Source organism: Bactrocera oleae, chromosome 2 (genome assembly GCF_042242935.1).
Source record: "Bactrocera oleae isolate idBacOlea1 chromosome 2, idBacOlea1, whole genome shotgun sequence".
In the NCBI taxonomy this organism is placed as follows: Eukaryota; Metazoa; Arthropoda; class Insecta; order Diptera; family Tephritidae; genus Bactrocera; species Bactrocera oleae.
In genome coordinates, this window is record NC_091536.1 from 34205470 (window position 1) to 34223023 (window position 17554).

Genomic DNA, 17554 nt, shown 5'->3' on the forward strand with positions numbered 1-17554 from the left:
AGAGCAGTAGCTTCCTCTTTCGAAATGTCTACTTTCTCCACCAGTTTCTTCAATATGACTAACAACTCAGGCCATTTTGTTTCTGCAGCAGACATTGTGATAAAAAATGTTGGCAAACCAAACTGGCGGATCATGGCTAAAACTTTCTTCTTTTCTGCCTCCCAATGTGCAGGTGAGGATCGAAGTCCTTTGAGTACATGATAGCCTTCATCATGCTGGATAAGGTTGCTGACAAAATTTTCATCCCTCACATTTGCAGCAGTTATATTCCTCGATCCAGACTTTTTACGCAGGCAAAAGGAAATTGCATTTTTAATGCGGTCCAACTCGTAGAACTTATAAATATACAGGAGCACGTCCACGCGCACACAACGCTGATCATAGCGTCGAATTTCAGAACGTGCAATTTTACTATAAGTTGTTGTAGTTGTCCTCTTTTTTCCGCAGTAAATCGTTGGATACGACAATTCCTGAGCATCGTCGTCGGTTGTAACGTCCCTTGGGCATCTACCTTGTCCTGGTGCCATTGCAACCCGTTCAATGGATCGATTTTCAACGGGTTCATTGTCCATTAAAGTCTCCTGACCACCTGGATTTAAATCCTCTTCCATTTCAAGCGGTACATTTTCCTGACGGGCATTAAGAAGGTCTCTTACTTCTGCCTCATCTGCAGAATCCGCAATAAATGGCACAGTTTCCTCGTTTCCAGCATTTGCCAGCCAATTACTTGACATTTGGATATTTAGCTTGACGTAGAGCTCTGTACCCAGCAGATAGTTTAGTGCCTCCAATATTTTTGCTGGTCGCACTGTCTCTGTCATAAAATTTTGTTCATATTCCAATCGACGTTTCAAGTGCACTTGAATAATATGGCTGTTATCAAATCTTCGTGGAAGCATGGTGACTGTCTCTATAACTAAAATGGGGATATTCACCACTGCTCCACGAATAGGACATTGTCGTTCATATCCTAAGGAGATGATGCGCATAAATGGGATCCTCGGTGATATCAGTCTTTCTTCTAGACATTTTAAGTCCTGAAGGCATTCCAGAATATCCAATCCTTCCGATGTTTGGTATCTTGCCCTTCCTAACAATACGATAGCATGTGTTGCAAAAGTTGTACTTTTGGTTCGAAGACGGAAATTTTGATGACAGATAAAACACTTTTCTAGCATCTTCTGAGCGCGCAAATTTTGTTGAAGTCTGACATTTTTCTAGTTTTTTCACTTGATGAGGGAACCAAGTGCCACCGCAACAGACGCATATTTCAGTGGGTCCTTTCTTTATCAACAATGCGTACATATCAAAGATATTGGCAGCTCGACGTTGACGTTCTTGTTCTTCTAGCTGTGCATCAGGAGAAAGTTCACGACATCTTCTTATATTCCTCTTGGTTTGCCTCTCGCTTTCTAACTGACGATTTACGGGAACCGATCTATGCAATTGTACTCTTTCCAACGTTGATTCCTGCTCGTTTGCTAGTTGTTGCCTGGTTTGCTGGCGGGTCACTCTTTTTTGAGAAGAATTTAAAATTTGCTCACGACGTCTTCTTATTGGATCTTCTCGACGACTTCTCCCAAATGCTGCATCTCGTTGCCTCTCTTCTTCTCTTATTATTGCATTCTGGCGCCGTACAGAACGTTCCATTGTGTCGCGCTCCTGCTCCGCTGCTCTATATTCCGGATTGGTTCTCCTATGAAAGGTTAGGCCCCCAATTCCAAATGCTGCTTTGCTAGTGGGTGCACAGAGTAACACCTTGATATATAGTTGTTATAAGCCGACTCTTGCCCACTCCAGCACCGCCTCCGACATATTCGAAGAAGATTTCCCTTTTACTTACATTGTGCATTACATGAGCAAAGTATTCCCTCTGTCTGCTGTTAAGTGACTGCACCATTGCCAGTAAATGGTCTTCTAATATTAGAGGTGGGAGTTTAATTAATCGAACCGCCTCTTCCTCTTCCTCTGTATTGTTGTGCTCTTGAAAAACATTAATGTCTCCTGTTTGCTCTGGAACGGCTAGAGCTCTAAATTCGGGATCTAAAAGTTGTGAGGCAGCTCGATCATCAGCTGTTTCTTCCGCTGTGACATGAAGGTTTTCCAAAATCCGTTCTAGTTCGTTCGATGAAAATTTGTCATATTTGAGCTTATTCAGCTCAATTTGCTCCTTGTGTGAATTGTAAATACTCTCGACGTCAATATTTAATAAGTCTGTTTCCTCATTTCTCCATGGGTGAAACATCATGGCGTTTTCTCTGAAGAAATCGGCTCTTGAACTTTCAACGCTAAAACGTTTCCAACGCAGAATAAGGGCTTGCTTCCTTTTCCTTAGAAATCCTGATCCATCCTTTAATGCCATTGGAAGTGCAGCTGTCGTGTCATCCTCGATCTCTACTTCGTTGTATTCTTCGTTATTATCAGAAACATTTCTGCTTGTTTTGCAAAATCTGCTAAGCATAGTTCTTCCAATTGATCGGGCCTTTGAGAGTAGTGCTCCAGTACACTCGGCACATATATGTCCGTAGAGTCCTCCTGTAAAGCATTCAATTCAAGTCGGGGCTTTATCATCCTTACTCGGTTGTTTGGATGTGATGTATTTATAAATATTTCCCCATAACTGGCTTTTGATAGATGCAGTCACAAAATATTATAAGCTGCTTCTTGAGCCGATATTTCCGATCCATTTACAAATTTGTTTCCGATGTGCTGCAGTTTTCTTTTAATGGAGAAATTCCCTGAATTTATTTCCTCCATGGCTTGTCTCAATAATGTTGATACTCCTCTATTGGATTTATTTATTTAATTAATAATATAGCTGCAGCAAGCGTATGCGTCCAGAATGAATTGAATATCCATATTTGCTCTATGCAATTTAAGGATATTTTGATTATAGGCATTTAGAAGCCTGTCTGAAAATTTTCTCTTTAGGTAAATGTGTGGCTTTTTTTACAGATGAGCGAAGAGCAAGCTTGTATCCTTCATAGTCAGTGTTGATTCGCTCATCCGCCAAAAAATTTTCGAAGCAGTTCAACCGTATTATTTCATCCTCTGGGAGATCCGTTAGAGTTAATAGTTCCTGTATTTTTTGGAGTTGAGCTTTGTGTTGCTCAATACCTTCCTCATTCTTCATAGGGAAAAGTATTTCTGTCCATGGCATCGGCGGATATGGCATGTTGAATCGGCACACTTGTTTTCCATGTAGGTCTCTTAGGCAAGCTCGACCATGTCTGTGTTTTTGATACTGTATGAATTCCAGTAAGTCCAAATCATCCCCATCGGTTGTGATGTGTCGATCGATGAATGTTTCAACATCATTTGTGTTGGTGATTCCATCACTTTCCAGTTGTGCGTTACTTAGCCAGTACATGCCATGACAATGTGGTGATCCCCACTGCTGGAATTCAATTCTGTAGTAGTAACGGACTACTAAATTCTCTCCAAATAGTCCGTTTTGTAATAATTTTAGCATTTGGAGGAATCGATTGTCGAAATACCTGTCTGTCCTTATCAGTCTCGCCTTTTCAGAGCTTGATAGAGCAGTAGCTTCCTCTTTCGAAATGTCTACTTTCTCCACCAGTTTCTTCAATATGACTAACAACTCAGGCCATTTTGTTTCTGCAGCTGACATTGTGATAAAAAATGTTGGCAAACCAAACTGGCGGATCATGGCTAAAACTTTCTTCTTTTCTGCCTCCCAATGTGCAGGTGAGGATCGAAGTCCTTTGAGTACATGATAGCCTTCATCATGCTGGATAAGGTTGCTGACAAAATTTTCATCCCTCACATTTGCAGCAGTTATATTCCTCGATCCAGACTTTTTACGCAGGCAAAAGGAAATTGCATTTTTAATGCGGTCCAACTCGTAGAACTTATAAATATACAGGAGCACGTCCACGCGCACACAACGCTGATTATAGCGTCGAATTTCAGAACGTGCAATTTTACTATAAGTTGTTGTAGTTGTCCTCTTTTTTCCGCAGTAAATCGTTGGATACGACAATTCCTGAGCATCGTCGTCGGTTGTAACGTCCCTTGGGCATCTACCTTGTCCTGGTGCCATTGCAACCCGTTCAATGGATCGATTTTCAACGGGTTCATTGTCCATTAAAGTCTCCTGACCACCTGGATTTAAATCCTCTTTCATTTCAAGCGGTACATTTTCCTGACGGGCATTAAGAAGGTCTCTTACTTCTGCCTCATCTGCAGGATCCGCAATTAATGGCACAGTTTCCTCGTTTCCAGCATTTGCCAGCCAATCACTTGACATTTGGATATTATGCTTGACGTAGAGCTCTGTACCCAGCAGATAGTTTAGTGCCTCCAATATTTTTGCTGGTCGCACTGTCTCTGTCATAAAATTTTGTTCATATTCCAATCGACGTTGGCGTATAATATGGCTGTTATCAAATCTTCGTGGAAGCATGGTGACTGTCTCTATAACTAAAATGGGGATATTCACCACTGCTCCACGAATAGGACATTGTCGTTCATATCCTAAGGAGATGATGCGCATAAATGGGATCCTCGGTGATATCAGTCTTTCTTCTAGACGCGTTAAATCCTGAAGGCATTCCGGAATATCAGGAAACTCCAATCCTTCTGATATTTGGTATCTTGCCCTTCCTAACAATACGATAGCATGTGTTGCAAAAGTTGTACTTTTGGTTCGAAGACGGAAATTTTGATGACAGATAACACTTTTCTAGCATCTTCTGAGCGCGTAAATTTTGTTGAATTCTGACATTTTTCTAGTTTTTTCACTTGATGAGGGAACCAAGTGCCACCGCAACAGACGCATATTTCAGTGGGTCCTTTCTTTATCAACAATGCGTACATATCAAAGATATTGGCAGCTCGACGTTGACGTTGACGTTCTTGTTCTTCTAGCTGTGCATCAGGAGAAATTTCACGACGTCTTCTTATATTCCTCTTGGTTTGCTTCTCGCTTTCTAACTGACGATTTACGGGATCCGATCTATGCAATTGTACTCTTTCCAACGTTGATTCCTGCTCGTTTGCTGGCGGGTCACTCTTCTTTGAGAAGAATTTAAAATTTGCTCACGACGTCTTCTTATTGGATCTTCTCGACGACTTCTCCCCAATGCTGCATCTCGTTGCCTCTCTTCTTCTCTTATTATTGCATTCTGGCGCCGTACCATTGTGTCGCGCTCCTGCTCCGCTGCTCTATATTCCGGATCCAAGCGCCTGTTTGAAGGACCCATTGTGTTGCGTTCCTGCTCCGCTGCTCTATATTCGGGATTCAAACGTATATTTGAATGACCTTCTGTATTAGGCTGCTGCTCTTCAGTTCTATATTCCGGATCCAAGCGCCTGATCGAATGTCCTATTGTGTCGCGCTCCTGCTCCGCTGCTCTATATTCTGGATTCAAACGTTTATTTGAAAGACCTACTGTATTACGCTGCTGCTCTGTGATGTAGGTTCTGTCGTCTAGTGGAACGTGCAGAACTATCACGAGTTCTCTCCTCATTGCCGTACTCCAAATTTGAGCTGCGTAATTCTGCAATATAGTCAGCGTTCCTTTGTCTATTATTTTCCAAATTTTTACTATATATCCTGCGATTGCCTAGATACTATTGGCATTTTCAAAAATTACTAAAAAATATTATACAAATAAAAATTATACTAAAATATTAATAAATTAAGTAATAATAATATAATTAAAAGTATGCATGTTATTTAAAAAAGGATTTTTTCTTTGATTTTGAAACTTATTTGCGTTGTTGAAAGTTTAAGCTGCTCGCGTAAACTGGAGTGATCCGATGCGTCGGGTCCTATTTATTGAATGTTTTAGAGCCCGACTTCACATCTGTAAACTCTTTTGCCCTTCTTAGTATCATCAAGCAACTTTCGTAGGAATACTAATGTGTTAATTACAAAAAGTGCATTGTAGAGGTTTTTTTTACCTAGGTTATGTTTTCTACCTACGTTTCGAACTATTTATTTCCTACCTATTATTCTACCTAGATTTGGTTTGTACCTACCCATCAGTTAATTAGGGTTTTAAAACTGAATAATTATCTTTACAAAGGTAGTTCTCTATTATTATTAATAAATAATAATATATCTTGAATAATTAGAGATTTGTTTATTTAATGGTTAATTAAATAATATTTTTGCTCCTTACTCTTATGTATCTATTCTTAACACATTTTTCAACTTATTGTCCCAATTAGCTACATCTCACACCTTACTTTTGGCACAAGCAAAACAGTTTTTGGCAGATATAAGATAATTTTTATTGAAAGCTCAAATTGGACAGTATAAATAATTAATTAATCTGATTTGTTTATAATATATTATTTATAAAGTGTTTAAATCTGACAGCTGTATGCTATAGTGGTCCGATCTTAACAATTCGTTCGAAGATTGAAGTCACATCTTAAGCAATAATCCATACTAAAAACTTCCATACAAAAATTTATTTTGATCGGTCAGTTTCTATGATAGCTGTTTAATATAGTGGTCTGATATGAACAGTTCGTTCGAAAATTGTAGCGATATCTTGGACAATCATCATCCATGCCATATTTCGTGAAGATAACTTGTCATAATTTTTTTCATATAAGAACTTTATTTAGATTGTAAGTTTGTATGGCAGCTATATGCCATTGAGAGAAATCAATGCCGGATTTCGTGAAGATATTTTATCTAATGAACAATTTTTCCATGCAAGAACTTGATTCCGATCGTTCAGTTTATATAGCAGCTATGTGCTATTGTAATCCGATGTGAAAAATTTCTTTGGAGATTGCATTACTTCTTCTAGCAAAAACTCATGCCAAATATTGTGAACATACCTCGTCAAATGAAAACGTTTTCCATGCAAGTACTTGATTCCGATCGTTCAGTTTGTATGGCAGATATATGCTATAGTGATCCGATCTGAACAATTTCTTTGGAGATTGCATTACTTCTTCTAGCAAAAACTCATGCCAAATATTGTGAACATACCTCGTCAAATGAAAACGTTTTCCATGCAAGTACTTGATTCCGATCGTTCAGTTTGTATGGCAGATATATGCTATAGTGATCCGATCTGAACAATTTCTTTGGAGATTGCATTACTTCTTCTAGCAAAAACTCATGCCAAATATTGTGAACATACCTCGTCAAATGAAAACGTTTTCCTTGCAAGTACTTGATTCCGATCGTTCAGTTTGTATGGCAGATATATGCTATAGTGATCCGATCTGAACAATTTCTTCGGAGATTGCATTACTTCTTCTAGCAAAAACTCATGCTAAATATTGTGAACATACCTCGTCATATGAAAACGTTTTCCATGCAAGTACTTGATTCCGATCGTTCAGTTTGTATGGCAGATATATGCTATAGTGATCCGATCTGAACAATTTCTTTGGAGATTGCATTACTTCTTCTAGCAAAAACTCATGCCAAATATTGTGAACATACCTCGTCATATGAAAACGTTTTCCATGCAGGTACTTGATTCCGATCGTTCAGTTTGTATGGCAGATATATGCTAAAGTGATCCGATCTGAACAATTTCTTCAGAGATTGCATTACTTCTTCTATCAAAAACTCATACCAAATATTGTGAACATACCTCGTCAAATGAAAACGTTTTCCATGCAAGTACTTGATTCCGATCGTTCAGTTTGTATGGCAGATATATGCTATAGTGATCCGATCTGAACAATTTCTTCGGAGATTGCATTACTTCTTCTAGCAAAAACTTATGCTAAATATTGTGAACATACCTCGTCATATGAAAACGTTTTCCATGCAGGTACTTGATTCCGATCGTTCAGTTTGTATGGCAGATATATGCTATAGTGATCCGATCTAAACAACTTCTTCCGAGATTGCATTACTTCTTCTAGCAAAAACTCATGCCAAATATTGTGAACATACCTCGTCAAATGAAAACGTTTTCCTTGCAAGTACTTGATTCCGATCGTTCAGTTTGTATGGCAGATATATGCTATAGTGATCCGATCTGAACAATTTCTTTGGAGATTGCATTACTTCTTCTAGCAAAAACTAATGCCAAATATTGTGAACATACCTCGTCAAATGAAAACGTTTTCCATGCAAGAACTTGATTCCGATCGTTCAGTTTGTATGGCAGATATATGCTATAGTGATCCGATCTGAACAATTTCTTCGGAGATTGCATTACTTCTTCTAGCAAAAACTCATGCTAAATATTGTGAACATACCTCGTCATATGAAAACGTTTTCCATGCAGGTACTTGATTCCGATCGTTCAGTTTGTATGGCAGATATATGCTATAGTGATCCGATCTGAACAATTTCTTTGGAGATTGCATTACTTCTTCTATCAAAAACTCATACCAAATATTGTGAACATACCTCGTCAAATGAAAACGTTTTCCATGCAAGTACTTGATTCCGATCGTTCAGTTTGTATGGCAGATATATGCTATAGTGATCCGATCTGAACAATTTCTTCGGAGATTGCATTACTTCTTCTAGCAAAAACTCATGCTAAATATTGTGAACATACCTCGTCATATGAAAACGTTTTCCATGCAGGTACTTGATTCCGATCGTTCAGTTTGTATGGCAGATATATGCTATAGTGATCCGATCTAAACAATTTCTTCCGAGATTGCATTACTTCTTCTAGCAAAAACTCATGACAAATATTGTGAACATACCTCGTCAAATGAAAAAGTTTTCCATACAAACACTTGATTCCGATTGTTCAGTTTACATGGCAGCTATGTGCTATAGTGATCCGATATCGGCGGTTCCGACAAATGAGCAGCTTCTTGGGGAGAAAAAGAAGTGTTCAAAATTTCAGATCGATATCTCAAAAACTGAGGGACTAGTTCGCGTATATACAGACGGACAGACGGACATGGCTTAATCAACTCAGCTATTTATATATATACTTTATATGGTCTCCGACGTTTTCTTCTGGGTGTTACAAACTTCGTGGCAAAATTAATATACCCGTTCAGGGTATAAAAAGCTCTGATATCTCATTTGTAATAACAATTGACAATTTAAAACAAATAAATCGACCTATTTACTTATTTTTGCACGAAAAATCCCCCTTTGAACAAGATATTTAAATTTCAAGGAAGTGAAAGGTTTTAGTACTGCAACAACGAAATTGTGTACATCAGCTGTTTGATATGTCGCGGCCGTGCAGTCGTGTTGTGCAGTCGCCTTTATGTTCAAAGCCTTATGGTGGAATTAGTGACCATCGTACCGATATCCCCCTTTACGGAAGCTAGTAGCGGTGGTGAGTGTTCATATGCATTTCGCTCTCATATAGTAAATGTTAGATCATCGTATCGCTCGTATCAACTGATACAGTCTGCGGTGTTGCGTCGGTCATTAACAGCAGCATTAGAGTACAGAAGGTTATGACAACAGTATATGCCCTCAAACCAAGCTTGATAGAATTCAAGATTACGCCAACCGCCATCTTGCGACGTAATTCGTTTGAAATAAGAAGAAGAAGCATAGAACAGAATATATTGTATATATGTTGCGTGAGAAAATTTGGGAAATATTTAATAAATGCTTTCATCTATTGATCACATAATTACCAATTAAGTGAATGACTAAAAGTTATTAAAATTAGTATCAAAGGATTATGGATAACTACAACAAACGACGATTTACGTTTTTATCATGGTCGGAGAGCTGCAACAGCAAAGACAATTTACAAGATGAATTCCGAAGACGTTCTGGCTAAATAGTTAAGCTTCCCGCCCTGAAGAACTCAAATAGAGAATGTTAATAAATAGAGAAGGCGCAAATGTTAAAAAGTACTAATTTGAGCTTTTCACAAGAACAAGGGAACATCGAAAAATGCAACTTCGAATCATTTGAAATACATCACGCAGTGATCGAAACGGCAACACAAAGAATGTTCTTAAATGAATTATGCGCATGCTGATTTAAATTTGCATATTACCAAAAAATCACAATTTTTGTAATAAGAAATAATCCTTCGAATTATATAAGAGGATTATTGGTTAAAGCCCCAGAATTTACAATGAAATAAGTAATTATTAGATAAATTCTACAACACATTTTTGTGTGTTGCATGAACAATATCTAATATGCAAGAGATAACAATAAAACAGTATGAATTTATGAGTATTTATATTTTTACGTAAATATTATAATATGGCGTAACTAAGCCCTAAGATATCAGTATTTTTCTATACAAATTAATCAATAGGATAATACAATATAAATCCTCCGTTGAAACGCCTCTGACCATGATGGTACGCCATGGAAGTAACGGCGAGTTTGCGCGGAGACGGGAAAATTGAGTTCTGACAAAAGGTTAAAAACGCTGATGCCTGCTTCTTCTTGCCCCGCTCACACAATGACTTTTGTAAACACTTTTTGCTTTTTGCGAGAAACAAGTTGAACGATCGCAAGCAAGGAGGGGTCAGGGGCACACTGCCACATAATTATTCAGATTTATTTTTATTAATCGAGTTTATTTTAAAAACATTGAAATAAGTATGAATTCATGTGTATTAAGGAAGTAAAATATGCTATTAAAGTAATTAAATTGAAATCAGCTAAAATGTCAAATAATAAAATAAAAGATAAATAAAAATTATGATTTCTGATTTACAGGATTCGAACGTAAGCGTTTGTATTCGGAATGGCTTAACTCCTTCACGCTTACGACCTGAGCCACTGTAAAGCGAAATCGCGGCCGCTTAGTCACTGTTTTATTGCTATCATTTGCCTATTGGACATTGTTCATACAACGCACAAAAATGTGTTGTAGAATTTATCTATTAATTACTTATTTTATTGTAAATTCTGGAGCTTTAACCATTAATCCTCTTATATAATTCGAAGGATTATTTTATATTACAAAAATTATGATTTTTTGGGATAATGCAAATGTAAATCAGCAAGCGCATAATTCATTTAAGAACATTCTTTGTGTCTATTTATAGCAGAAAATGCGTTTCGTTCATTGCGTGGTGTACATCAAATGAGTTGAAGTTGTATTTTTCGATGTTCCCTCTTGTGAAAAGCTCCATTTAGTATTTCTTAACATTTGCACCTTCTCTATTTATTAGCATTCTCCGCCTGCACCTTCTCTTCCAGAATTGTCGCAAAATTGTCTATTTAAACAAATTTTGTCAACTCCGCCCCGATGGGCAAAATTCGACGTCAATATGTATGCGAGCTCGTATATATGTACATTTGTCGGCAAAGTTTTTATTTGGTTTTTTTAACCTTTTGTCAGAACTCAATTTTCCCGTCTCCGCGCAAACTCGCCGTTACTTCCATGGCGTACCATCATGGTCAGAGGCGTTTCAACGGAGGATTTATATTGTATTATCCTATTGATTAATTTGTATAGAAAAATACTGATATCTTAGGGCTTAGTTACGCCATATTATAATATTTACGTAAAAATATAAATACTCATAAATTCATACTGTTTTATTGTTATCTCTTGCATATTAGACATTGTTCATGCAACGCACAAAAATGTGTTGTAGAATTTATCTAATAATTACTTATTTTATTGTTAATTCTGGGGCTTTAACCAATAATCCTCTTATATAATTCGAAGGATTATTTCTAATTATAAAAAATTATGGTTTTTTGGTAATATGCAAATTTAAATCAGCATGCGCATAATTCATTTAAGAACATTCTTTGTGTTGCCGTTTCGATCACTGCGTGATGTATTTCAAATGATTCGAAGTTGCATTTTTCGATGTTCCCTTGTTCTTGTGAAAAGCTCAAATTAGTACTTTTTAACATTTGCGCCTTATCTATTTATTAACATTCTCTATTTGAGTTCTTCAGGGCGGGAAGCTTAACTATTTAGCCAGAACGTCTTCGGAATTCATCTTGTAAATTGTCTTTGCTGTTGCAGCTCTCCGACCATGATAAAAACGTAAATCGTCGTTTGTTGTAGTTATCCATAATCCTTCGATACTAATTTTAATAACTTTTAGTCATTCACTTAATTGGTAATTATGTGATCAATAGATAAAAGCATTTATTAAATATTTCCCAAATTTTTTCACGCAACATATATACAATATATTCTGTTCTATGCTTCTTCTTCTTATTTCAAACGAATTACGTCGCAAGATGGCGGTTGGCGTAATCTTGAATTCTATCAAGCTTGGTTTGAGGGCATATACTGTTGTCATAACCTTCTGTACTCTAATGTTGCTGTTAATGACTGACGCAACACCGCAGACTGTATCAGTTGATACGACCGATACGATGATCTAACATTTACTATATGAGAGCGAAATGCATATGAACACTCACCACCGCTACTAGCTTCCGTAAAGGGGGATATCGGTACGATGGTCACTAATTCCACCATAAGGCTTTGAACATAAAGGCGACTGCACAACACGACTGCACGGCCGCGACATATCAAACAGCTGATGTACACAATTTCGTTGTTGCAGTACTAAAACCTTTCACTTCCTTGAAATTTAAATATCTTGTTCAAAGGGGGATTTTTCGTGCAAAAATAAGTAAATAGGTCGATTTATTTGTTTTAAATTGTCAATTGTTATTACAAATGAGATATCAGAGCTTTTTATACCCTGAACGGGTATATTAATTTTGCCACGAAGTTTGTAACACCCAGAAGAAAACGTCGGAGACCATATAAAGTATATATATAAATAGCTGAGTTGATTTAGCCATGTCCGTCTGTCCGTCTGTATATACGCGAACTAGTCCCTCAGTTTTTGAGATATCGATCTGAAATTTTGAACACTTCTTTTTCTCCCCAAGAAGCTGCTCATTTGTCGGAACCGCCGATATCGGATCACTATAGCATATAGCTGCCATGTAAACTGAACAATCGGAATCAAGTGTTTGTATGGAAAACTTTTTCATTTGACGAGGTATGTTCACAATATTTGTCATGAGTTTTTGCTAGAAGAAGTAATGCAATCTCGGAAGAAATTGTTTAGATCGGATCACTATAGCATATATCTGCCATACAAACTGAACGATCGGAATCAAGTACCTGCATGGAAAACGTTTTCATATGACGAGGTATGTTCACAATATTTAGCATGAGTTTTTGCTAGAAGAAGTAATGCAATCTCCGAAGAAATTGTTCAGATCGGATCACTATAGCATATATCTGCCATACAAACTGAACGATCGGAATCAAGTACTTGCATGGAAAACGTTTTCATTTGACGAGGTATGTTCACAATATTTGGTATGAGTTTTTGATAGAAGAAGTAATGCAATCTCCAAAGAAATTGTTCAGATCGGATCACTATAGCATATATCTGCCATACAAACTGAACGATCGGAATCAAGTTCTTGCATGGAAAACGTTTTCATTTGACGAGGTATGTTCACAATATTTGGCATTAGTTTTTGCTAGAAGAAGTAATGCAATCTCCAAAGAAATTGTTCAGATCGGATCACTATAGCATATATCTGCCATACAAACTGAACGATCGGAATCAAGTACTTGCATGGAAAACGTTTTCATTTGACGAGGTATGTTCACAATATTTGGCATGAGTTTTTGCTAGAAGAAGTAATGCAATCTCCAAAGAAATTTTTCACATCGGATTACAATAGCATATAGCTGCTATATAAACTGAACGATCGGAATCAAGTTCTTGCATGGAAAAATTGTTCATTAGATAAAATATCTTCACGAAATCCGGCATTGATTTCTCTCAATGGCATATAGCTGCCATACAAACTTACAATCTAAATAAAGTTCTTATATGAAAAAAATTATGACAAGTTATCTTCACGAAATATGGCATGGATGATGATTGTCCAAGATATCGCTACAATTTTCGAACGAACTGTTCATATCAGACCAATATATTAAACAGCTATCATAGAAACTGACCGATCAAAATAAATTTTTGTATGGAAGTTTTTAGTATGGATTATTGCTTAAGATGTGACTTCAATCTTCGAACGAATTGTTAAGATCGGACCACTATAGCATACAGCTGTCAGATTTAAACACTTTATAAATAATATATTATAAACAAATCAGAATAATTAATTATTTATACTGTCCAATTTGAGCTTTCAATAAAAATTATCTTATATCTGCCAAAAACTGTTTTGCTTGTGCCAAAAGTAAGGTGTGAGATGTAGCTAATTGGGACAATAAGTTGAAAAATGTGTTAAGAATAGATACATAAGAGTAAGGAGCAAAAATATTATTTAATTAACCATTAAATAAACAAATCTCTAATTATTCAAGATATATTATTATTTATTAATAATAATAGAGAAATACCTTTGTAAAGATAATTATTCAGTTTTAAAACCCTAATTAACTGATGGGTAGGTACAAACCAAATCTAGGTAGAATAATAGGTAGGAAATAAATAGTTCGAAACGTAGGTAGAAAACATAACCTAGGTAAAAAAAACCTCGATAACACCCCTTTTGTAGTTAACGCCTCAATATTTCAACTAAAATTACTTGATCAAATTTGGCATGGATTATTGGCCACGGTAACAATAAAATAGGGGGTCAGGGGCACACTGCCACATAATTATTCAGATTTATTTTTATTAATCGAGTTTATTTTAAAAACATTGAAATAAGTATGAATTCATGTGTATTTATATTTTTACGTATATTATTATTATATTACAAAAATAAGACATAAATGCATCAGTATTTTTCAATACAAATTAAGCAACATAATAATTACCATGGGTCCTCAGTTGAAACACCGCTGTGTATGGGTGCAAGCTAACGATATAACGGCGAGTTCGCGCGGACATTGTTGTGTTGAAAAAAACGAAAAGACGACTTTCTCGACAAACATACATATATACATACACGCATACATATTGACACTAAATTGTTTGTATGAGGTAAAATGGGCTAAATCGAAAAACTATGAAATAATGACAATAAGTAAACATATAAAAGTATTATATGGAGTGTGCTTAGAATATATACAAGTAGTTAAAGATTTCATATGAATGACAGTTTTATATAAATTTTATAATTTAATGTCATATATAGTGAATTATATGAAATAAATTAAAATAATATTTCAAGTCGCTAATAGACCGAGTTGTCAATTCTCCTTTCTGAAGGGAACATCAGACAAATTCTTTAATTTCCGATTTTTTAGCAAATGTTGTGAGGAAGCAGCTTGTGGGCAACATGCAAATGCGAGGGGATGATGGTAGGTAGGATTTTCAGTGGTCAAATTTGTAAAGTACAATTTTTCTCGTTTTACTGAATATTGAATATCCTTCAAATCTCACTATCTTTGTAACTATTATTTATACGGTTATTATTAAGATCATATTAGGCACAATTTTATTTATTAATTGGCTAGATGAGTGACGGCTCCTCCTCAACGCCAATACACCACAATCCACCCATTAAGACACCACACCAACACCAACAACCAAAACGGACGATTTTTTAGCAAATGTTGTGAGGAAGCAGCTTGTGGGCAACATGCAAATGCGAGGGGATGATGGTAGGTAGGATTTTCAGTGGTCAAATTTGTAATATACAATTTTTCTCGTTTTACTGAATATTGAATATCCTTCAAATCTCACTATCTTTGTAACTATTATTTATACGGTTATTATTAAGATCATATTAGGCACAATTTTATTTATTAATTGGCTAGATGAGTAACGGCTCCTCCTCAACGCCAATACACCACAATCCACCCATTAAGACACCACACCAACACCAACAACCAAAACGGACTGCTCAAGGACCTTTTCGTTTGCATTTTTCGAGCCGTCAGCACGTCCGTCGCAGCAACACATGTCTTTTCGCTCGATTCCAGATTCCCTCGGTGTATAAAGTTGTGTTAATTTCCACCAAATAAAAGAGGTCGTCTTGATCTTACATCAGTTTGTCACGGAATAGGTCGCTTCTTTATTGAATTCCTTCTTATAGCTTAAACACAATATGGGCGACGGCGAATATTCGTCGTACTCGGCGATGCCGTCGGTGATTCGAACACACGATTGTATATAAAGATAAACACAATACGCGACGGCGGCTAACTTCGCACACCATGACGATTTTTAATTTTATCGCCGACCGCGGCGGCAAAAACGACATCACCATATCAAAGAAAGATTATTTTCAGTAAAAATATTAAGGATTTTCAAAAAAAAATGTAAGAAAATGTCGGTGTTGGCAATATTAAGATTGTTTATGTTTGTCTTCGTCATTTATTGTGATATTTTTGAGCGCTAAATATACACTAGGTACGACGAAAATCGTCCGTATTGCGTTTTACACGGCGGCAACACTCGGCGAAAATCCGTCCGACGGCGTGCTCTTAAATATACATTTGGTTAACGGGATATAGCATCACGCCATATGATACATATGTACATACATATATGGATAGTTGGGATGTTTCAATTTTACATTTATATTCAATACGCTAGAGTGGAATGACTAGTCTACAAATGCAATGCTAAAAGAATGACACAATTATGCGGTTCATTCAGCATTCAGCATTCAGCAATCAGCTGACTGGCATTGGTGTGTGTCGTTGCTAATTATGACTGGACAGGATAATGAAATAGGACAGGACTGCATTCAAATGTACTTAAATCTTGAACAGTCGGTGTTACCAAAATTTGTAACAATTTTCATTATTTTTTATTTTGAAAGAAACTAACTTTAAGGACTGTTTTGTGTCCACTTGTTTTTAATCGATCAATAGGGATAGCACTCACTTCACTAGGTGAAAATATTAATCAATAATTTTATACTTTTTATCAGTCATTACAAAAAAATTAAAGTTTTAGTACGACCAAATTAGATGTGCTCTTGTTGGAGTTTCGAGTAAAAATGAACGATTCGAGAAAACGTTGCACAAACAGTAAAGGGTGAATTTAAATGAAAAATATTTGAAGAAAATTTTTAAATTCCAACCGTGATAAGAAGATAACTAAAAACTGAATTTTTATTTCATTTCCCGCAGACATCACAAGAGTCATAGCTCTATTAGATGGTAAGCTTATAATTGACCACAGCATAACAAAAGTAAAGGATTTCCAAATAAAAAAAATAAGATTTTTTTCAGAAATTACAATTGCTCCTAATAATATTGTAAACAACCAAACAGTAATAGGAACCTATTTAATAACATTTGAAATTAGTATTGTAATCAGTAATAACCCTTATGAAAATATTGAAACAATTATGACAATATAGGTATTATAAAAATTGGAATTAATCGACAGCATCCACACAGCAGCCTTACCGTAACTGTAAGTAAACTTGTATCTTAACTTTTGTAATTATGCTATCGCATAAATAAAATCTTTATTAACGGTTTTTGTTTATCTAAGAATTCGATATTCTTTTTACGTTTTGAATGGAATAATCCATTCTTATCATAACATTACCCTAACATGAGGACAGAACAATAATAATTGTAAACAAAAAAGGACGCTTAACGTTCTGCCGGAATATGCTGAATAAGAAGAAAGAAGGGTAATTCTTATTCCATCAATCAAAAGAATCACACGTGTTCTTATTTCTTCTGTTTGTTCACCAAACGGT

At 36.1% G+C, this 17554-nt stretch overlaps 2 protein-coding genes across 2 annotated transcripts in view; one reads left to right on the forward strand and one right to left on the reverse strand.

Annotated features, from left to right (window-relative positions):
* LOC138858914 (uncharacterized) overlaps positions 1 to 17554 on the reverse strand; it is a 428364-nt gene that overhangs the window by 260880 nt on the left and 149930 nt on the right. The window lies entirely within an intron of this gene.
* LOC118681262 (uncharacterized) overlaps positions 16747 to 17554 on the forward strand; it is a 157062-nt gene continuing 156254 nt past the window's right edge. The window contains exons 1-3 of the transcript XR_011397943.1: positions 16747 to 16875; positions 16971 to 17000; positions 17073 to 17259. The gene's annotated coding sequence lies outside the window, so the exon portion shown is untranslated. The remainder of the gene's footprint in view (positions 16876 to 16970; positions 17001 to 17072; positions 17260 to 17554) is intronic.